This window comes from Cydia strobilella, chromosome 1, assembly GCF_947568885.1.
Source record: "Cydia strobilella chromosome 1, ilCydStro3.1, whole genome shotgun sequence".
In the NCBI taxonomy this organism is placed as follows: Eukaryota; Metazoa; Arthropoda; class Insecta; order Lepidoptera; family Tortricidae; genus Cydia; species Cydia strobilella.
Window position 1 is genome coordinate 4,358,216 of NC_086041.1, and position 24,600 is coordinate 4,382,815.

At 38.1% G+C, this 24,600-nt stretch overlaps 1 protein-coding gene and 2 long non-coding RNA genes across 3 annotated transcripts in view; 2 read left to right on the forward strand and 1 right to left on the reverse strand.

Moving 5' to 3' along the window:
- LOC134754942 (uncharacterized) overlaps window positions 1–14,684 on the forward strand; it is a 96,655-nt gene extending 81,971 nt beyond the window's left edge. The window contains exon 2 of the long non-coding RNA XR_010128987.1: window positions 14,591–14,684. This is a non-coding gene — a long non-coding RNA (uncharacterized LOC134754942). The remainder of the gene's footprint in view (window positions 1–14,590) is intronic.
- Window positions 1–24,600, forward strand: part of LOC134753970 (DE-cadherin) — a 372,368-nt gene that overhangs the window by 160,912 nt on the left and 186,856 nt on the right. The window lies entirely within an intron of this gene.
- LOC134754759 (uncharacterized) overlaps window positions 1–24,600 on the reverse strand; it is a 232,013-nt gene that overhangs the window by 115,685 nt on the left and 91,728 nt on the right. The gene's annotated exons all lie outside the window — the stretch shown is intronic.

Consider the following 24,600-nt stretch of genomic DNA (forward strand, 5'->3'; position numbering starts at 1 on the left):
ATGTGGGTATTTTTGCACTTTGTAATTTTTCCTCAGTCACCCGTTGACCACGAACCCTGTAAAGGGTTCGAAACGTCGGGATGTATTATAAATTCAATATACGCGATATAATCCGTTTTCATAGTTTTATTTCATAATTTTACTCTGTCATTCTTAATAGAATTTTAGTTCTTACTACACTATCTGACATTATTATTGGTATTAGTATTATTTGACAACTGTATACATATATTCTGTGTTTATATATTCTTTCCTATAGGGACGGCTCCGAATTTAAACTAAACGAAATTTCGCTGTCCAACCTTTACAAAAACTTGCGTTAGTCGTGCACCCAAAGTCGTGCGACGTAAATGTCGTGACCGGCGCTCGTGTGCTGCCAGCTTAAGAATTAATTACGCGTAAAATAATCTTGGCGCTTTGTTGGTAATTTAATGCGGGGATGTCGCGGGCTTTGTGGGTTAGGCGGGCGAAACACAGGCGGCTAAGCGTCCGTTTTTTATTAAAGTTTGTTATAATGCGTTAAAGTTTCATATGCCTAGTTGTGTATCTAGGAATAGCTTTATGTTTCTACTACCAGCTACCACTGTATAATATATGTAACACACCTTTTTTTTGTTAAACAAGACCTGGTCACGGAATTACCATACATTTTGACATGGTTCCAAATTTTAAAACCGCGATTACTCAAAATGTTACTTAAGTGACTAGACATGTTCTTTCCGTGTACCCTTCACATTGAGTTTACATAAAATCTATGGACTAGGATTTGATACCATTACATTTTAGCCTGTGAATTTATAAAAAAAACAGGAAATACGCTAGACAGTAAGTTTGCAATTTACTAAGGACATTCCGCAGTAAACTATATTTAAAGACCTTTCTCTAAAGACTTTCTCGTAGAATTTGCCGCTCTCAAGGGTCTTTGCCTACGTTACTCAGCGTCTGGGGTTTAGTCCTCTGCTTAAATCAATGTACACTACTTGGGGGGTTGGGAAAAGTAAAAATAAGGCCATCTTCTAACTCGTTTATGCGTTAGTTAGTTTTGCTGGGCATTTTCCGCAAATCGTCATCCACTTTGTCTATTTTTCGTAAAACGAGGTAGCGCTACTCTATCCACCCCAGCTCCTCCACGAAATCTAACAAAGTCTTTAAGTTGCTAACTGCATCCTTCAGTGTGCACGTATTCCCTAGGTATTTGCTCCTGTATACAGTCTAGGAGAATTTGTTTTGTTGTTTCCTCTTCTTCCATGCACGCTCTGCACATGGGGCTATCACTTTTACCCATATTATGTTATAAATCCTACTGTTTTACGTGGTTGGCTTCCCGGTGTCCGATCGGGGGCCCGTTTCTCAAAAGCTGGTAACTTGGTAATACAAGTGGAAGTCCCTTTTTAACAAAAGCTGTCAAAAGTGGCATCCGATTGTATTACAAGTTACAAGCTTTTGAGAAACGGGCCCCGGGCGTCCTATTTATCGCTGGAGCGATAAGGTTTAAGCGGACTTGCGCGATCTTCAATCCGATAACTATTAGCGGAAGATTGCGCAGGATCGAGACAACTGGCGTTTACTCGTGTCAGGGCTATAACCGCGAAAATCGAAGTTCGCAAATTGCGGGCATTTTTCTCTGTCACTCTAATTACGCCTTCATTAGAGTAAAAGAGAAAGATCCCCGCAAGACTCATTCTGGGTCGCTGCGGCAGTAAGTATACTTCTTCCGAGCCAGGTGGAAAAAATTGCGCCATTCCACATCCGCATTGTACTAAAAAGGCATTATGATATGCATATTTTAAAAGCGGATCCAATTATTTTTAATATGTCTAATATAATAACGAAGTAAGATTCAGTATCGATTTGAAAAGTACGAACACAATGTCAATTTTGACAATGTACGAGGTACGTTAGTTTCATAAAGGCTCCTATCTTAAAGTTGTTCCTTGTAATTACATTCATGTTTAGGCAACACGATCTCCGAAGTCTGCAGCCGCTTAAACTTAGCCTTTATATCGCAATTTGATGTTTCAAGCCTTAGAATAATTAAGCCTGGTAAGTAAGAACTGGCAAACGAAGTAAAGCTATTTCTAACCGACTTGAAAATTTGTATTATTTTTAATATTGTCTTCGGTTACCGCGATAGTTACTCATGAAATAAAACTATGAAAACGGATTATATCGCGTATATTGAATTTATAATACATCCCGACGTTTCGAACTCTTTACAGCGTTCGTGGTCAACGGGCCCGTGCAACGGGCAACGTGGTGACCCGTTGACCACGAACGCTGTAAAGAGTTCGAAACGTCGGGATGTATTATAAATTCAATATACGCGATATAATCCGTTTTCATAGTTTTATTGTATTATTTTTGTTAACTATAGGTATGTTTACTTGGGCCAGATAGCATCCTTCGAGAACAGGCGGTCTATCGAAATCGATAGACGTATCGAGAACGCCTGGAAGAGCTTCTGGTCCATGAAAGCGCTAATGAAGGGTGACCTTCCCTTGTGTCTTAAGCGCAAACTCCTTGACATGTGCATCCTGCCCATCCTAACTTACGGTGCACAAACTTGGTCATTAACTGAGGCCCTAAAATCGAAACTCAAGGTTTGCCAGCGAGCTATGGAGCGTAGTATATTAGGTGTTCGTAGAACTGATCGAATCAGAAACACGGAACTACGCTCCAGAACTAGAGTTGCAGATGTAGGCGTCAAGACTCTGTCGCATGCACCCGGAAAGGTGGGCCAAAATGGTTACTGAGTGGGATCCACGGAGCACCATAGACGGTGCAGGCCGGGGTTCAGGCAGACCAAAAAGGAGATGGCGGGACGACTTGGACGCATTCTACCCCAAATGGTGGGAAAATGGCGATGACAGGGACGAGTGGAGAAAACGAGGGGAGGCCTTTGCCCAGCAGTGGGACACCAAAATAGGCTAATAAAAAAAAATAGGTATGTCTTACTGATTTCTCGATGGATTTGAAAAAATATATTTTGGTACTTATTACTCGTGAATTTACTCTCGGAAATCGTCATTTGGTAAAGTGGATGGCATTTAAAAACGACGGCGCCGAGTTCGCTATAAGGTCTTTCTGCACTTCGTCTCTCCAACTATCACCTATTCTCATATTATCAACTCAACACACAAGGCATATTGCATGCAAACATTGCAAACTCGAGGCTCTGTGTACACTAAATTAACGAATCCAGTCGATTCTACGGCATGTTTAAACAATAAACTACAGACGTGGAAGCTAACATCGGAACCAAATATTTATGTTTAAAATCAGCGTGTACGAGATTTTAGCAACAGGTACAGAATGCCTCACTTTTAAATTTATGAGAACGTATAGCATCGGAGAGTGACTTCGAATATTCAGTCAAATTGCTTAGCGTACTTTCGCTAACAATTTCAAGTAGGGTCATAAAGCCAGGAAATTAGAAGAAAACAAAACATATGGCGCGCCGCGCGAATCTAGCGATAGTTTTTTTTATCTCAATGGAAGTGAATATACTTCCGTATACAATGTTACGCAGCGTACTACGTAGGCGAACAACACGCGAACGCGAAGCGAAACGATGCGGCGCGAGGTGAATCAATCCTTTGATACCTATAGAAGTGTCCTACGTGGGCGATTTCGTTGCGAACGCGAACGCCATGGGCCCGCCGCGCCGCGCCGCCGCTTCGCTTGGCGTTCGCGAGTTGTTCGCTTACGTAAGACGCTGCGTTTAAAAGTAAATGTTACACTTTTAAGTGAAAATGCCCTTAAATGTAGAATAAATTTGCAAATAAAAAAAAACAGATACATACAATCCCTGTCAAGCCATCATTTTTTTTTCAATTACTTTATTTAACGACCGATACAATCACCGAAGCACATTTAAAACGCCAACCTATTAGCCAACGAAACACCGTGACATTTCAAATTGATCAATTAAATTGAAGCAACGAACCCAAATAAATCAAAAGCCACAATTGCGTCCATATAGAATTCAATTCGAAAAACGTAAAAGCTCATCAAGCATGGACCGCATTTTGTAAAAAGGGATAAAAATAGGGGAACTAGGTAAGTTGATAAGGAATGGATGGAGGGCGCGTTGAATGACCTTCTTGCGCTCGGATTTCTCCGGGATTCTTCGGGAACGCTCGAGTGGACTTTAGTTGTTCCCGAACACTTTCCAACCTCTTAGCGAGACCGACCAATTAAAATCTTTCCTATGTTACTCATAGTTGTCAAGGGGCGAGAGTTCATGTTGTAATAGGGTTGTCTGACAGTCTGTTGTGAAGTCTTTTGTGAATGCGTGGTCTTATCGTTCTATCAAGCGCGGACGCAACCCTAGTTGCGGTGGAATGCTGTTGAACTTATTTAAAAAGCGAAGCCAAATTTTAAACGTTACTTTTAGGGTTCCGTACCCAAAGGGTAAAAACGGGACCCTATTACTAAGACTCCGCTGTCCGTCTGTCTGTCACCAGGCTGTATCTCATGAACCGTGATAGCTAGACAGTTGAAATTTTCACAAATGATGTATTTCTGTTGCCGCTATAACAACAAATACTAAAAAGTACGGAACCCTCGGTGCGCAAGTCTGACTCGCACTTGGCCGGTTTTTTGTATTTTTTTGCTATGAATGACTATTAAACTAAAGACGAGAGTCGAGAATTATTGCAGCCTCTAACCTTTTTTTGGACCAAGTTCTGAATAATTTGATAATATTTATAGCGCTGACCGCGAGAAACGTGTTTATTCATATGTTTGCATCCTTATAGCTTAAGACCCTACCTTGCAACCCGTTTGTTGTTGCAGGTGTCCATGGCCGACTGTAATCGCTTACCATCAGGCGATACGTCTGCTCGTTTGCGTCCTATATCATAAACACAATGTTTGGTAACCATCCAAGTATTTGGGCGGACACGCCATACATCAACAATCATTTGCGTTTCTATGTATGAACGACACGTCTGTACACGCGTCATGCGTCATTGTATGGGTAAGTAACCGCATCGAGCGTTCGGCAAAAGCTCGTCAATCTGCTGTCGCGGGGCGAGGTAATTCGAATCGGGGCGGGGCGGTGCGTGGCCGTTATGTATGATAATACTAATACTTATTCTCTGACTAAAGCTAACACTGCACCTATTTTAATGTAACAAAATGTGGCCGTGCCACTATAAACGTAATATTTTCATAGAAATTCGTCCTTTATAGTGACACTTCCACAGTTGCAGTTAGCCCTATCATCATTTAGCCTTCAGTCGCCCACTGCTGAGCATAGGCCATAGATTATAGCCCATGTACTGGATGGAAAACCATAATCCTCCCTTAATCAGTCAGGTAACTAGTACTCATTGAGCCAGAGATAATTTCTGAAATAACAGCACTCGGCCTAACGACCGACATGGCATTTTAATGGTCACCTCTTTTACGGCCGGCTGCATTCATCATCCTAATGAGGTCATTGACACCGGCTCGTTAACTTATGGGACACTTTGACGGATTAAAACTGGCTGTTAGAGCGGGAGGCAGTTGGTAGAGCGAGATGGAAGTTTTTAAAACTAGCAAATAACATTGTTGTACCTATTGTCTTGCACGAGTATAAGGATTAAGTCCCCGGCAAGCTCGGCCGAATTTCACCTACCCATAAAAAACGGTAAACGGTCGTTCTCATTTTAAAACTACGAGTTGGATTGTAATGAAACATAAAACTTTGCACATACAATGACATGAGGTATATCTAGGTCTGTAATTAGTTTATATAGCTCTAGTAAAGTATATCTATCAATAAATTAAATAATTAAATATAAAACAAACGAAATAGAGCAAAAACAAGTTTTGTATGAAAAACTTAGTCGTATTTTTTTTTAATATTGTATCTGAACCTACATAAACTAATAACAGTCCTAGATATATCTTATTCTATTGTAAGTACGAAGTTTCAGAACAATCTCGCTAGTCGTTTTAAAATGAGAGCGGAACTACGTTTGTATGGAGAACCGAGCTTGCCGGAGACCCTTTAGAGGAAAATTGTAGTTTTTATATTGAATTTTTACACGTTTTAATCAAGGCAAAATGCAATTAAGTTTCACACGAAAACTAAACTATATTTGTAAGAGTTCAAATAGAATAAAAACACAAAAACATGTCTAATTTTCATTTATTTTCAATTTTCAGATCGTCACTCTGCATACTGTAATAACAGTATAATTTTAATGTAAAGCTACTAATATAGCCGGGCGATGCATATGAAAGCAACATTTTAAACACAAGTATATTTTCAGAATAATCAAGATATAAGCAAAGATAGATATAACTCCGTAATAGATGGATACAGTCTAAGGAAAAAACGTGCCTCGAAAATCACGAAAATTTGATTCTCAATCAGATGGCGCCACTAGTTTTGGCCTACTCTCGTATAGAGGGCGTTGACGGTTTCGTTTGTTATTTATAATTTTAACGCATATCAGTGAAAGAACATGGGTCAAAATCATATAATAATAATTAATGCAAATAAAAAAATCATTTATCCATATTTAAATACATTTTAACGTATTTTTATAAATCTTCATTTTTAGTTCTAAAGTATGTCGATAGATGGCAGTGAATTTAAAGTGGTTACAAAATTTACTATGACAGCGGCGCGCTGTATCCTTTGTTTTCTAATTTCCTACACTATGCCGTCGCTGATGATACTTGTTTTTCGGCTATTATTTTACCGCCCGATCTGTTTAAGGCCGTTCCATCGGTTTGCCGCTGTCATTGTCACATTTCGCAAGAAAGAACGGGATAGATCATGCGCGCCAAGCGTCAATTTTGATCGAATTTTGTTGATTTTTATTTATTTTAAAAACGGTACCTTACAATATCGAAATTCGAAAGCTATGAAATTACTATTTAAGTTAAGATTGTTTTTTCTTCTTTTTTTGTTTATAGTATCACATAATAAATAACCGAGTAAAGTCGGATTAAAAGTCCGAGTTAGAGGTTACTTTGGGAATTAATTGTATCGAGCGAAGTGTCATAATTCGTGTATTGGAAGCTATGATATTAAAGATAATATAGTCAAGAACTACATATATTTTTTCCACGTCTACGAATATCAACGCCCGCAGACGTGACGGCTCCGGCGCGTCAATTTTCGCACGTCACGGCCCCAATTAATAATTACGGCGTGATCGACGCGCCGTTAATGAAGTCAGTTTACTTTGCCAGTCTGTCATTTGGCGCGACTTAAAAGCTCCAAATGACAGACTGTCGCCGTCACAGAATTAAATATGCCATGGAAGACGCAAATGCATCTACTTCGCGTGTCCGAACCCCGACCAAACGTCGAGGTTGACGGTCGAACTTTACAGTCCACGCCGCCGGTTGTTGCAGCCGGACGTCCGTGAAAACTTAAAAATTGTTTCGTTGCATGCTAATTAACTGCAACAGCCCAAAAATTGCGAGCACGGATAAGTAATTTTAAAATGATATTATGCGTAAATTTTGTATGATAAAATCGGCACGCTTGGTTTCAATACAAATCGTGGTATTTGCGTCATCTAGCGTATATATTAAAACTGTGGTCGCAGTATTTGTGGTTATGGAGCATTCCATCGTTGCGTAAGGGACATTCGGACCCATTTTTTCGACTTTTCGAGCCTGGTTCTTTTTTGGCTTGCCTCTTTACAGTGTAATATTGGTATCACCTTAAAGCTGTTTGTTTTCTTAATAAACAGTTTAATTTACTTTTACCATGATACGCAAGTCGACAACATAATTCGGAATTAAGGCAAATATTTCGTAAGCGATTCGCATGTAAAACTTTGTCCTACACGTAGACATTGCATGAATGTGTTCAAGCAAAATGTACCACATTGTCGCTTACCATAAGGACGAAATTGGATTGTATCTTTATACAAATAACCTGTCAGAGTGTCCTTATGGCAAGCGACAATGTGGTACCTCTTGATTGAAAACGACACAAATAAAGAACTTTGTTTAATAAAACGAGATGAAAAACTTACCGTTTTCATGGAATATTTGCGCGTTTGACATTTTACTTAGTTTATACATTTTATTGTTGTCTAAAAGAATTGCGCTGGATTTTTTGCACAAACTCTTTGAACCTTGTTCCGAAAATATTCGTTGTACGACAACTTCCAAATAATGAGTCGTATATACTATGTGTATATATATATATGTCTCTTCATTGTCGTGTAAAGTTCATAGAGGCACGGAAATTGCTTGTTTCCCATTGTCTGCGTAGGCCTAATTTCCTTTATTTTAATCTGGAAATTCTATATACGTGTTTTGCAGAGCCTTTTAAAGGCATTGGAATATAATGAGCGCTATTTAACCATTACCGGTACTTTATTTCTAAATGCATGTCGACATTTCATAAATAATACCTATTAAGGCGCTGAAAATTCGTGAGTTTTGTTACAATTATTATTTTTCTCAAACATGCTATGTAATATTGATATTACGTTCTTTATATTAGGCTGGGAAGTATCACGACTCCGGCGCGGCTAGACGAGGGGCCTGTAATGAAATTTCATACAAAGTTGCAGGCCTAGGCCGGGAAGTGGCTCTTTTTTAATTTCCATTTCACATATATTTGTGACACAGCATCATGGCATTCAGCCAAAAAAAAAACTATAACCAATATTTGCTTATGGTTCCGAATGACATCCTGCCAATACCCCATAAAAAAACACACACGACACGTGTGATAAAGATAGGTACAGGTGGTAGTTATATTTTGTGCCTAGTTTACTTGTAGTTTCTTTAGAATTAAAACTTTGATTTCGTGGAGATTTCTTTATTTATTTCATTGCATGTTTGAGAAAAGCACTATACATACATCGGCGTGAAAAGGGGTTGTCGGCCTCATAACTATCCGGCCTCACTACGTTCGGCCGTATATATGCATTCGGCCGGCAACCCCTTACTTCCCGGCCTCTGTAGTAATGTACTATTTTACAATAGAATGCACAATAAAATTAGTAGCGATAATTTGTAGTCAATAATCAATAGCGAATAAAAAAACCGGACAAGTGCGAGGGTTGCGTACAAACTAAACTTTTTTTAGTTTTCGGTTTTTTTTGTATTTGTAGTGTAAGACGATATTACTTGCTAAATTTCATAGTCCTAGGTCGACGGGAAGTACCCTATCAATTTTGATTCCCTTGAGAGTGTCGAAATATACGTTTTTTGCGGCATAAACGGCCGTATTTTTTTTACGTTTACTTAGAAGTTTAATTTTTTCAGAGGTTAAAGGGACTATAAACCTGAGTATATAGTTTTAATTTCAACTCCAATCTCCACTCGTTCCTGAGATAGTAGTAGTAGTAGTAGTAAATCACTTTATTGTACAAAACAAAAATTGATAACATGAAATTCATATAAATTTAGGTACAAAGGCGAGCTTATCCCTATAAGGGATTTCTTCCAGCTAACCTTAGAGTAAATGAGTGGAAAATTCGAATTAGATAGATAGACAAACTTACAGAACGTACAATAATATTTAAGAAGGAAAACTACAATATTAACGTCTACGAATAACTAAAATACATCAATTGCATTATGCAATAAAATAAATATGTACTAGCATACATAAATATATAGTACTAAATAAATATTAAATAAATATATATATATATATATATATATATAATATATAAATAATATATATATATATTAGCACTCAACCAAATCACAGTTCGTGGGAAAGCCAAAGCTTTTTCAGATTAACTTAAAGCTTAGATTAGATAAAAGGTCTTAACAGACAGACGGACGGACGAAAAACAAAGTGAACCTATAAGTTCCGTTTTTTCCTTTTGAGGAACGGAACCCGTAAATTTTTTGAAATAAATTTATAAATCGTGAGCATTATTTCAATAAGGAGCTTCTGATTAACAATCCATAAATGCGAAAGTGTGTCTGTCTGTCTGTCTGTTACCTCTTCACGCTTAAACCGCTGAACCGATTTAGTCGGTATAGAGATAGTTTGAGTCCCGGGGAAGGACATAGGGTAGTTTTCATCCTTTAAGGGGTGAAAGGGGGCGTGGAAGTTTGTATGGGAAATCGATAATAAGCAGATTGGATAAAAAATAAGCTACCCAAATTATTAACTCCACGCAGACGAAGTCGCGGGCAAAAGCTAGTATTTTATAACCACATATAATCTTAACACTCATTTCTCATTACCTGCGACAAAAATAAAACGCAAAATGTGTTTTCAACATCACAATAACCACTTTCGTTGAGTGCACGTTGACAGAGTACTATGTTAATTCAATCTTTAAAGTGCATTTCGTTTCACGCACCTAATTGCAACTCGAACACTTTCACAGGTGCGCTGCATGAAACGGAACGTAAATTTGTTGCCACCATAGACCTAGCATTACATAGATGAGCAATACGCGTGCGCCCGTGAGGGACAAAACATACGCAATGCGACAATATGATTGGTCGAGTAGATTTATAGCCCAACATAAACCATACTAAATTTACGGTGGGGAATAAAAAAAAATGTGGGACTGTGACAAGGACTAACAATAACAGCGCTTTCTCTGCTACTCCTACTATCCCGTTCGGTCATTTCCGCCCACCCCTCATGACAAATCCAGTTATACTAGATTCATGGTAGCCACAGTCGTTACGAAAAATGCATAAGCTGCGTTTTTGTCGTGTCGCTCAGTTTTGAAGCATCTTAACGAAGAAAAAAAAATAGGAGTGTGCAATAGCCACGGGCGGCAAAAAAAGTGCTCGTTGCGCTTGGAATTCTATTTGCTCCTACAATTTGAATTTGGAATAAGAGAGCATTTATTTTATTTATAGACGCAACCTTGCTCCGCTTGGCAAGTACTGGCTGGCGCCGGCTTTTATCTATGGTTTAAAAAGTGGGTGTTAAAAAACAGGTTTATAGGTTATGGCCTCTAGGCGTGTGTTTTCGGGTGGACGTCTTAAAAACGCATATTCAGCGTGATTGATAGCTGGTTAGCTGGCACACTACACTATCAGTGTATAAAAGAAACAAAGGCTTGTTTAATAGATTAGGGCCCGAATCGAAAAAAAACATTCATAAAATTCATACTGTAAAATTATTCATTTGTTTGTCGTATATCGTTACGGTACCATACTATAATATATACCATGGCATAGTTTAAGTGTAGTATATTTCCATTACATGTTTTAGTGAGAGCTGTTAAGGGAATAAGTGAATGTCCTTAATGTGTATTTGTAAACTCATCTCCTGCTCACTTATTTCTGTTTGCTTTCCAAATAAATAAATAAATAAATGGCAGTATATTTTTAGTATAAAAGAACTAGTGATACAGCCAAGCCGGGGGATCGAGGGATTCTTTCTAATTTCCTGGCTTTACACCCCCTATTAGTGCTCGAATCAGTAGTGAGCCGAGCGCGCCCGAACAACGGAGTGAAATACACCATTGATCATATTTAATATATAAGTTTGAACACTGTTGCAACCACAGTAGAGCCGGTTTTAAACATTAACTATCTTAGCTTTGATTGTACCTATTATCGATTTAAAATCGGAAACTGGGTCAGGCAAACAATACCCGATTAGCGGGAGAAAGTCTGGATTCCATTAATTATTATCTTTTGTGTGCTCACGTCGCGATAGTATCGTATCTGCCGCACACATCGATGTATGACAGGAATTAGGAATTTTTCTAGTTTTTAGGGTTCCGTACCAAAACGGGACCCTATTACTAAGACTCCTCTGTCCGTCTGTCATCGCCGGATGATATCGGCCGGTCAGTTAGAACAAAAATTTGACAATTCCGAACAACTGACAGGCCGATATCGTCCGGCACACGAACGTCAGTGGGCTTCACTCTTAAATACAAGGGCCTGACACTCTTTGATAGAGAAAGATAGTCTTATTGCGATTCCTATAAGAGGAAAGAGAAAATAGTGCCATGCTTTGTCCTTATCACCGACCGGGGTTTTTTTCATGGTCGGGTTGTGGCAGCATAGGTAGGAGGCGATGGCGAAATACCGAAATTTATAAGAGTAAAATAGAAAAAGGATTATGCTGCCATACATTAACCTGCCAATACATGAATATGTCTTTCTCTTACCCCTGGTCGCTCGGTTTTATGTCTATAACTACTATACTATGTCTATACTTAAATATATGATGATGATGATTAAATTTAGAAGTAAAGTATTAGCCTAAAAACAAAGTATAACAAACGAGCCTTAGTTTCCATATTTCTCAGAATTTCTAAGAAAATTGCAACCATCATTCACTTCGGCTCTCGCAAAACTAATTTCAAACAAGAATCTATTGTTTCGAATAACAAATGTAAACTAAAACTAGGACAGGGATAGTATTGCGCTGACAACAATATTGATTTACTATCCCAAATATTTACCAAAGTAGATTTGAATAAAGTAGTTTATCTTAAAGCAAAGTTTAGCGGGCCAATTCGAACAATAACCAGCGACTAGTAGCAGCGGCAGCCCGTACCAGCGATACCTGGAGCGTCCGATAGGACGTCTTCCAGCTAAGCGGCCCAGGTATGTTTTCACGTTCCAATCTTCATCCATTCTCTCAAGATGGCCCAACCAACGGAGTCTGTGAACTTTAGTCTCTCCCATGATGTCAGGTTCAGCCACTAGTTTTTCAATCTCACGGTTCCTAAGGACTATCCAGCTTCCGTCCGGACAAACAAACAAAGGTACAGTCAGCATTAATAGTAGTAGTATAAATATGCTACAAGTGGCTTGGAATAGTACGGACTAGCAGGCGTTGCCTCTTGAGTTTTGAACGTAAAACGTGAATACCTAAATGTCAAGAGATAGATTACTGTTGATGTCACTTTATATTTACCTTCGACCAATGAATTTTCGCCCTTATAAATCATTCGGACGACGGCTTGGAAGGAATATATGAATTACTTAGTAGCAATTTTACCGGTTAATATTAGTGGTAATTTATTCAGATTCAGATTATTTATTGGTTAAAAAAATACAATGTTTTTACACGTCATACATTTAGACAGGTACATAATTTACATATTAGATTACATTGTTCGTAATTATGATTATTAATATAAAAGAATTCTATAGTATAAATTATTTATGTCATTAATAAAATGCAATAAGTGAAATTAGAAAAGGACTTCCGCTAGTAACATGTAGTTTGCAACACGGCCCAAGTCACATAGTGGCAGCGTCGCAGCCAAAAAGGAGTTTTTAACTGAGTGACACACAAACAAATTTTCACAAGAATTGTCATTATCTCTAAAACAAGACTGATTTCAGAAAACTTTCTATGACATTTTAGTCTCTAAATGCGGTCAAGAATACACCTTTAGAATCTGTCGGCCGTCGGGTTACTCGTTCCCAATGTACGAAACGTACGAAAAAACTAGTTTCTTGTACCTAACACAGCAGTCATTTAAATCTTTCGTACATGCTCATAAAGGTCAGTCAAAGGCCCTAATAATGTCCGTATTACCTTGCTTTGTGTTTAGGCCCCAAATAATTAACTCCGTCCCCGATGGCCACTTGTTTGTCCGAGCTGACAGTAATTACTGACACTGTCCGTTACACAATGTTACATAATGACAACGGAGGTGGAATAAAATTGTCACTCTGTGTAACCCACAGTCCCACACACCGCATTATTTACACAGAGTTCAAATTCGACACACATAGGCATACATCAAAATTCATTTGCGTTTCTATGTGTGAACGGCACGTCTCTACACGCGGCATGAGTCATTGTGTGAGTAGCGTTCGCTAAAAGCTAGTCAATCTGCTGTCGCGGGGCGAGGTAATTCGAATCGGGGCGGGGCGGTGCGTGGCTGTACTATAACTTATTCTGAGACATATGTGCAATTTTACTTAGTAAACGATACGATACGAGCATCACAACTAACTTTCGACGTCGTCTGCGTGGAGTTAGTAATTGGGGTAGCTTATTTTTTATCCGATCGGCTTTTTATCGAATTCCCATACGAGCTTCCACCCCCCCCCCCCTTTTACCCCCTTAAAGGATGACTTCTGGGATAAAAACTACCCTATGCCCTTCCCCAGGACTCAAACTATCTCTATACCAAATTTGAACTAAATCGGTTCAGCGGTTTAAGCGTGAAGTGAAGAGGTAACAGACAGACAGATGGACACACTTTCGCATTTATAGTATTAGTATGGATTTTTGCACCATTTTTATTTGAATAGGCAAAATGTGTATGTATATATTCCTACCTACCGTCGACCATATCGCTACTAAATTATTATTTTTTGATCCATCAAGGAATGTAAATTTTCTTTACCAATAAATATTTGCTAGAGAATTTTACTCGAGGAACTTCAAAGCTTCGACATACACATGATTTATGAAGGGTTCCGTAATTGATTGGCGATTGTTACCGGGAAATAGGTTGCCTGACTATGACCTACGTTCGAAAACTTTCTAAGAAATAGGTTCCTAATAACTTAGACGTCCTGTCTGGCCTTGTGGGTAGTGACCCTGCCTGTGAAGCCGATGGTCCTGGGTTCAAATCCTGATAAGGGTATTTATTCAGTGATGAGCACGGATATTTGTTCCTGAATCATGGGTGTTTTCTATGTATTTAAGTATTTATATATATCGTTGTCTAAGTACCCACAACACAAGATTTATTGAGCTTACCGTGGGATTTAGTCAATTTGTGTAATAATGTCCTATAATATTTATTTATCGAAGTGAAACTTCTAATGTGACTTCCAACAAGGTTGCGTTAAACGTTTAACGTTACCATGGAGGGGGTATGAAATTTTGATATTTGAAATATGCATGTAATTTTTATTCCTATAATATTTAATAACAATAGAAACTAGGGTATAGGTAGGGTATTTGACGTCCTGTCTGGTCTAGGGGGTAGTGATCCCTATGAAGCTGATGGTCGGAATCTATGTAAACAAAATCAGTATTTTGTAATATATTTTTTATATCATTGGTTAGTTAAGCTACTTCTACTAGTACAACCAACCTTCAATCATCAACCAGACGCTTTCTCAAAGAGTACTTGTTTTACGAGCCACAAGTAATGCCGTCACCCATAATATATTTCATCTCGGCCATCCTGACTGACGCGTCCCCACGTGTCACTCCCGATATTAATTTCTTAATGGCCTCGGACGCCATGTTTGTTCCTTCAATTTGCTTGATGAGAAACAACGTTTTTATTGATGAGACTTTCACGTTTTTATTAGGACTATTTATCATCGGAAGTTATTGTAATACTAATGTTGTGTGATATACCTATAAAACACAACGGATGTTTTGTCGGTATTTTATATTTTGTTCCGACATATTTAAGGTTGGATTTACCAGGACATGATATTTTGATACTCAATTGGTTAAGCCCTGTTGGTATGAAAAAAAAAAAACATGTATTTTATATGTTACGTCCTAAATGTCAGGATAACTTACAACTTAATAACTCCTTGTTCGTATATTCCATAAATAATATATTTTTAGCTACTAGGCTAACACTAGGCTGTGTGTAGTAACACGTAAATAACACAAAAAGTTTTAAGAAGTCTCAGTTTATTTTTACCTTATTTAAATTTGCGGAAACCCAATCCCTTTGTCACGTTTCTAACATGTTTACGTTTTGACAAAGCCGCCGTCCGTGGATTTGTCAGGTCCGCAGGATTTCGCACCGGAATCCAGTAAAAATAGTAAAGAATACATACTCCAGAGTTTTTACTGGAAGGCCTGGGATAATAACAGCACTTGACCCTCGACTCGAGTGGGGTCCAATAGTGCTTAAGAATATTATCAAATATGCACCCTATTTGTTAAGGAAAAAGGCTTAAAGGGATTAAAGGAGCGCCCCTGCTGCTTCGCATAGAGATTTTATGAGGTCGATTCGGATCATATTTTCAGGCTACGCCTATTTATATATGGGCTATAGGTATTTGGAAACGATTTAGACTGAATAAGCTTCACGCGTCTTAAATTTGTTAGCGTTTTAAGTGCTTGCGTTTTGTCGCGTTTAATGACCTACAAAACGGTGAAGTTTTCTTATTAAGAACTGCCAAAACAAAACTCCACGGGGTTATTTATTGGACGAGTTTCTAAGTGCACCCGAGCGGCTCATTTTCGAGTAATTAAAGCGCTAATGTCTATTTAAACACCTTGTAAACTTCCAAGTTTGGAACGAGTGCTGCTCTAACGGAATAAACACACTGAAAAAGTTTGGGAGAAATACGAGATTGTCTGCACTGTAGACTTCAAAAGCCGCGAAGAGGTAAATGTGACAATACTGACAATGTAATATTTTGTTTTATAAAACGCTAGACCAGACTACTTGCTCACGAGGCTACGCACCCCATAGGGCGACTTGCAGTGACCATGTATAGGCGCTCTCAAACTAACCCGTTACCGTTTACGATATACTATTATATCTAATAATCTAGTTAAAGTATGATATTGCCCACTGTTCATCCATAAAGGTTTACTTATTTAGCATGGAAATTGAAATACAAAAAATCCCGTGCGTAGAATTACTGCCGTAAGTGAATTTGGTAACTATTCAAACTCAAACTCAAACTCAAAAATTATTTATTTCAAGTAGGCTTAAAAATAAACACTTTTGACAAGTCATACAGTCATAATCAAGAGAAAATAAAATATAACAAACATTCACTGAATTAAATAAAATTTTAAACAAATACAATTGGTAACAATTTATAAATTAATAGAGGATTTACATACAAGAAGGGAATAAAATGTCAGACAATTGGTAACAATTAATACAAATGTTCAAACATGTACCTTAATATACAATTTAATTGATTTTTAATTGTTATGTAGCGGAACCTGTGAGTGTTAATCTTCGTAAACCCGAGAATAAAAGTCAGAACTCGTACAGATGTCCGGCTCGCATCGAAGCAAAGTTTCCTACAATCCGGGCGAAGAAACAACGCGGCCAGATAGGGTTGGCAATTTTTCAAAATAAATTCCCCGATGCGGCGGGCGTTGGACACAATTTATGAGTTTTATTCTTTGGTTGACGTATCATAAAACGAAGTTGCTTTTGTTATGCGGCTAATTTATTTACCTACTTTTGAGTTTGATACTGTACTTTAAGAAATAAAATTAGATGCTTACTTTAATAGAATTATAGTTAGGTAACTGATTGAATCTTAGTTACTACTTTAGCAGTATTGTGCACATAATATTGCCTTCTGTTACCGCGATAGTTATCGCGGTATCGCGTATATTGAATTTATAATACATCCCGACGTTTCGAACCCTTTACAGCGTTTACGGGTGACTGAGGAAAAACTACAATGTGCAAAACTATCCACACTGTAAAGGGTTCTAAACGTCGGGATGTATTATAAGTTCAATATAACATGTGATTTAATATAAGTTCAATATACGCGATATAATCAGTTTTTATAGTTTTATTTCAGTATTGTATCACTATCAAGTATTAATTCAACTTTAGTTACAGGCCAATTCGAACGTTCACTGATATCAGAGTGACATCTAAATAATGTCATTCAAAACTCGTGCATTTCGCTACACTACTATCGGCGCAAGAGAGACGTACGATAGCTCAATTACATGATTCAGATATAATTTTGATGGTCAGTGTACGTTCGAATTGACCTGTTAGTCTTTTTCTTTAAACGTTAGAAGTTCTTAAGTTTATTTTACACGCGCATTATGCGACAAGGAAATAAAATGTCCTATATATTCTCAACAAAGCGACTTTTTATGTTCTCATTTCCTTAAATGTTTCGCACTATAAATCTCTGCAACCCTAAGAAAAAGAAGTTATTTAAAAGGGTATTGCTTACTGCTATAGTCGGTTAATAGCCATCCCGACGTAATAAAGCTACAGTCTCATTTGCAATTTTCTCCGGCTCTTGAGGTCTTGCCCGTTGCAATTTGCATTTGCAATAAATGCAATGAGATGTTTTATTTTCTGAGGCAAGGGGGCGTTATAACTTGATAAGTTTTCTTTAGTGCTTACATCTTGTGCTCGGTAGTCAGAGTGGGTAGATTTTAGTTTAGTATTTTTATAAACTTAGTGCGGTGCGTCAATGTGGTCAGCGACGTGAACGCGAGTCAACCTATAGGTATGCATGCAGCATCTAATATTTACTAAGTAAGTGATCTGTGACAATTAGGTACAAGTACAAACCTATACTTATGTGTCATTTTATCATTCTAGGTTACCACCGAATTCTAGGTTACTCATTTGAGTTATGGGTTCCGTTGGCTACAGTTAACATTAATTATAACGTTCCTCAGACTTTCCCTTTTTTATCGCAATATCTCATCTCCCCTTAACGAATTCAAACCTTATCTGAACTTAATAAGGTTGCTTTTACAACAACCTAGATGAGTTAGCCGTTTGCGACAGTAAACTGCATAAACCGTCAACTTTACTGATAATCGCACACACGACCACACTTTCACAAGTTTCAAATTTAGACTTTATACGTACGTAATAAAGTTGACATTTCAACAGTGAGATACATTGAGATACGAAATTTCGAAGGTGACGATGCATAATCTAAGCGTGAGACGCGTTGGTGGTTAAAAAAGGTGCATGTGTCAATATTGTATGAAGTTAGGTCCTTTCGTAGCCGAACAGGTTTTTGTGGATAATGTCGAACAAACGTGGCTTTGATTAGTTAACGGTTGGAATAAATCGGCCTAAATTGAGTCCTAACATACGGCACTATAAGCCTACCATGTATTTATAAACGTAAGAGGTTGCTTACTTTTTTGTGTAAATACATCCCTAATAAATTTAATACCTAGGGATGCACGGGAAAAGTCGGGAAAGCCGACTATCCGGCCACATTTGTAGTCGCCGACAACAAAACAAAAAGGCCGATTAGTCGGCACTTTATAAGTCAGAAAAACAGGATAAAATGAAAATTAACAATATCAATATTTAATATTTACCATATGATTTAAGTCTATTTTACTCAATACTTATTTAGGGCATACGAAAACTTTTGTTCAAGCATATAATTGACCTGGAGTTTTTCTCTACAGGTCGCATTTCTCTCAACCGATTTTCGTGTAATTTTGTGGGCAAGTTCGATAGTTATTTTATTGAATTCAGTTTTTAAATTATTTTTAATGGCGGAGCTATGAAGCTATCTTGCTGCTGGGGATAGGTTCTTGATTGGCGACTACCTACGTACCTAGGTAAGCGAAACGTAGCCTTGGAAATGCTCCCAAAAAGGTGTACTCATGGTTTGGTCAGATCGCAAATTAAAAAAAACGTTGAAATTGAATTAGAATCCCTGTGCTAGGCTTTTGACTTGCAGAGAGCACCTTTTAGCATTAGTAATAACCCATTTCATTATGCCCTCCGTAGAGGCGGACCTGGCTACGAAAACCCCCCAACCAACTGGCTAAGAAATTAAACTAAAATCCTTGCACCAGAATTTGATTGTAACTAAACTAGTTACCTATGTCAGTGTACAAATGTTGATGCTATGTATTTTTATTGCAGGTAAGCAGTGAACCAGTGAAACAGGTATTTGGTACATACGAGTGAAGAGGAGATAATTAAAAAGCTATCGTCACTGAAGGAAATCCCAATCTGTAATCTACATAATTATGGTTATCTACATATTATATACATAATAATTAAAAACTTTTTTACTGTGAGTTAAGGGTCCCCGATAAGCTCGGTTCTCCATACAAACATAGTTACGCTCTCATTTTAAAACGACTAGCTTGATTGCTCTGAAACATTGTACTTACAATAGGATATAGGATAAGGTAGGAATATCTAGGTCGATAATTAGTTTATGTAGCTTCAGATACAATAGTTAAATATATACAGCGAATGAAATAAAACTATGAAAACGGATTATATCGCGTATATTGAATTTATAATACATCCCGACGTTTCGAACCCTTTACAGCGTTCGTGGTCAACGGGTGACACCCGTCATTATAAATTCAATATACGCGATATAATCCGTTTTCATAGTTTTATTTCATGAGTAACTATCGCGGTAACCGAAGACAATATTATATATACAGCGAATTTAAGTTTTGCATCCAAAACATGTTTTTGCTCTATTTCGTTTGTTTTATATACCAGAGCTTTATAAACTAATTACAGACCTAGATATACCTCATGTCATTGTATGTGTAAAGTTTTATTACAATCCAACATGTAGTTTTAAAATGAGAACGAAACTCCGTTTGTATTGGAAGGTGATATTCGGCCGAGCTTGCCGGGGACTTTTAAGGTTATGCATGCGTCTTTCATGTGGACACCATAAAATAAACGGACTTTAAAGCCAAATCTTCTTACTTTATCCTTATAGGCATGTTAAAACGTTCTACTTCTTAAACATTGTATGATAAGTTTTATACAAATATATATCCAAAATGTCAACATTTGTAATAACGTTTTTGGCCCGTATACTTACATACCTACAACACAAACACATTGCCGTACATACAAAATTATAGGAAAAATTCTTGCCACCTCCGTAATGTCGAAGATATCTTTTAATTTTATCTCATGCATGTTCAGCTTATCATCCCACACAAAATATTCCCTGTTCTGATCCGTTAAAATCGTTTCACAGGCAGCTAGCTTAAATTCGTATAGCTCAATTCATTTCTTGATTGGATTTAGCTGGTAAAACGCAACCCATGCGTTTGTTTTTGCGGTGGTCGACCGATAGGTAACTAGAATTTATTTTATTCCTAAACCATACGGGTTTTGTATGCTACGCACATAGCGAGGATTACCGAATTTCTAAGACTATATTGTGTGTTCTAGCTTATTTAAGTGACATATGACGGGGGGACGGTTGAACCAACGTACTTGGGGACGATTGAAACTTTTTATACGTTCCCGCGTTTTTCACAAGTCTTACAAATAGTTTATTAAATAAAATAATTTGATTTGTCCCCAAACTTGTTCATAGATGGCAGCACCAGTCTCTCGCTACAACGTAAATCCGTAAGGAATTCGTTTAGGAGGTGCAAGCGCGCACTTCTTGCCCTTAGAGCTGGTCAAAGACGCCTAGTCTTACTAAGATGGCATATAGTTGAGAAATTGGGACGGGTACCGCCGTGGCGAGGTGGCCTAAGGGTTCATGGCGTTAGCCGCGATAGCTAAAGACGCCGATTCGAATCCGGCCTTCACCACTAGAGGGCTTCGTCACTTTTTCTTTAATATACCTATATGACATTTATTACAGTTTTTAAATAGTTTATTATTGATATTTAGACTTTTTTTTAATAATACATGCTTTGTGAAAAAGTGAGTGACAATGATGATGGTCATGACTGAAACATTGTTATAATTGAAACTTTTGACTTTTGTATGAAACACAATTATGTATTTCTACAAAAATTCCTTATCTTCATATCTTGTTGTTGCATTAAAACACGTTGGATTAAGCTAAATGTATAAGGTAATCACAGCAAAGAAGTTGTCTTACAATTTTTTTAGACATCCCTTTCTTTGATCAAGATCTTCAGACGCAGATAAATTGTGAAATGTTTGTTATTTCTTTGCGATCTTTAGTTGATCTCCTTGAATACCGTGATAGTTATTTAAAAAAAAGATTAGAAATAACAAATTATCTTTCGTTTTGCCGAATATATTAAGGTGTTTCAAACGTCCCCACATAGTGTTTCAATTAACACACCTATGAGGTCAATTAAACCACTCTTCCACATTCTCTTTAATTTCCTATCATTACGTAATCATAGCCATTTCAAACACATTTTATTTAAAAACTAAATAAATAATCTTTAATATACAGGCACATACTCTTCTAACTGTAAAAATAAAATAGTTACAGGCGGTTAAACATAAAAGAGTCTCAAACGTCCCCGTCCTACCCTACCTATTAAGTTTAATATAATAATGTTAGGGCCAATAGTTCACATTCTTTAACCCGTCACTGCTTAAGCAGCTTTAAATCGTATAGTGTTCAGACGACTGAACTGTTAAATCACATTTTGTTAGAGTTACGCAAAGCCGATATTAATGCGATCGCGAGGCATACATTATTTATTATGCTAGCAGAATTTATTTAGAAAGCATACATTTTGCTTTGCATAGTTTTTATTTATAATGAAGCGCTGGTGGCCTAGCGGTAAGAGCGTGCGACTTGCAATCCGAAGGTCGCAGGTTCAAACCCTGGCTCGTACCAATGAGTTGTTCGGAACTTATGTACGAAATATCATTTGATATTTACCAGTCGCTTTTCGGTGAAGGAAAACATCGTGAGGAAACCGGACTAATCCCAACAAGGCCTAGTTTCCCCTCTGGGTTGGAAGGTTAGATGGCAGTCGCTTTCGTAAAAAACTAGTGCCTACGCCAATTCTTGGGATTAGTTGCCAAGCGGACCCCAAGCTCCCATGAGCCGTGGCAAAATGCCGGGACAACGCGAGGAAGATGATGATAGTTTTATTTATAATCAAACATGCAGCTTTTGCCCGCGATTGCGTTGAATCCTCCATTTTCTCATATAAATCTGATGGGCCCTTGGGCTAAAAGTATATCTTTTGCTATCATCCCAATCATATTTTGTATATGTGGGAAACATATTCGGTATCAAGCTTGCATGCATTATTATTATTAAATAGCAGTTGCATTATCAAGTAAAAACGATCCATACATTCATACTGTCACATTTGTGACAGCGAAGACCGCCCTATTGTTTCATCATCATCATCATCATGTCAGCCGATAGACGTCCACTGCTGGACATAGGCCTCCCCCAAGGCTCGCCACTCCGACCGATAATGTGCCGCTCGCAACCACCGAATTCCCGCGACCTTCACCAGGTCGTCGCTTCATCTTGTTGGAGGCCTACCGGCAGTTCGTCTTCCGGTACGCGGACGCCACTCCAGAACCTTCCGGCCCCACCGGCCATCAGTTCCGCGAGCAATGGGCCCCGCCCACTGCCACTTAAGGTTTGCAATTCTGCGAGCTATGTCGGTGACCCTAGTTCTACTGCGGATATCATCATTTCTGACTCTATCACGCAGAGAAACCCCGAGCATAGCTCTCTCCATTGCCCTTTGCGTGACCTTGAGCCTTCTTATGAGGCCCATTGTTAGCGCCCACGTCTCAGATCCGTATGTCATCACTGGCAACACGCACTAGTCAAAGACCTTTGACTTAAGACACTGCGGCAATTTGGACGAAAAAATACTGTGGAGCTTCCCGAACGCTGCCCAACCGAGTCGGATTCGACGAGTGACCTCTTTCTCGAAGTTGGACCTACCTAACTGGACTGTTTGATTGAATTGTTTAATTAAATATTATTATATTTTATTCCCGAATATACGTCCGCTTTATCCGCCAACAAACCGTCCTCAGTTTGGCGGAGTATAATCATGTAAATACCATTTAAGTATTTTTGAGAAAAAAAATACGTAATAATTCACTCATTTACATAAATATGACTGACGGTATTCATCGATGAACTACCAGTTTTTCGTATCTGAAAAGCCTTATGATATCCCCGTCAGTGAGTTCGCATCTGCATTACACATACGCCCAAAATTTGCTGTAGGTACTATAAATATAAACTATTTTCGTTTGCACGTGACATGCAAATGCGTTCTTATTATTAAAACGTAGTTTAAGACCACTGGAAATGCAACTGTTTGCTCTGGTTATTAGTTTATGACAAACATCATCGGGCCTATTAAACTAATGAAGTGATTTGATTTGTAAACAATATTCAAACCGATTTATGGATCTGCAATAAAATTGGTTGAGTTATATGTCCAATATTTTACCACGTCTATGGCAAACAAGCATACGGCCCGCCTGATGTTAAGCAGTCACCGTTAACCTATGGACGCCTGCAACTCCAACATGCGCGTTGCCGACCCTCTTTTTTGAAGAACCCCATATGATACTGGTCTGCAGAAAATTATACATATAGGGTTCTCGGGAAATTATAGTTAATAGCTATTTATTTACACTGGATACTTTAGGGTAATGTTTTTAACGAACTGCTCCATGATTTCTATCTTGAAAATATTATTCTTACGGCGCTTTGAACTCTTGAAAAGGGTTAAAAACGGCTTATTAAAGTCGGCGACCTTTTAGGCTCCACCGTCCTTAACTGTCGTAGTAATGATTTAAGTCCCTATTTTTATTTGGCGTCGATTTCCTTATTAGCACTTGTGACGGTTTCAACCAAAAGGGACCACATTGTCGGTTGTCAATAAGGTTGATTTTTAGTTGAATCTACGAGTATATGGAAATAGCGCCTTACTGACAAGCGACCATAAGTACCCTTTTGGTTGAAAATGGCACACTTGTGTCATAATCTGACAGAAATTAAATAATAATGCATGGAGACTATATAAAGGAGCCAAATCTCTATGTATGAAAAGTGTCCATCAAAAAACAGTAATTAGGCGGCGCCACCATACACCGAAATACTACCAAAAACAACCTACGTAATTTGGTCGGGTTATTTGTTGCCTTATATGGTTCATGTTATACTCATGTCCCAGAGCCTAACTAGCGCCACCGGAGAGATTAGGAACTATTATTTAAAGCTGAAAGCGGTCACTTTTGCAACAATTCTGCCATAAGAGATTGGCATCCTTTCTAT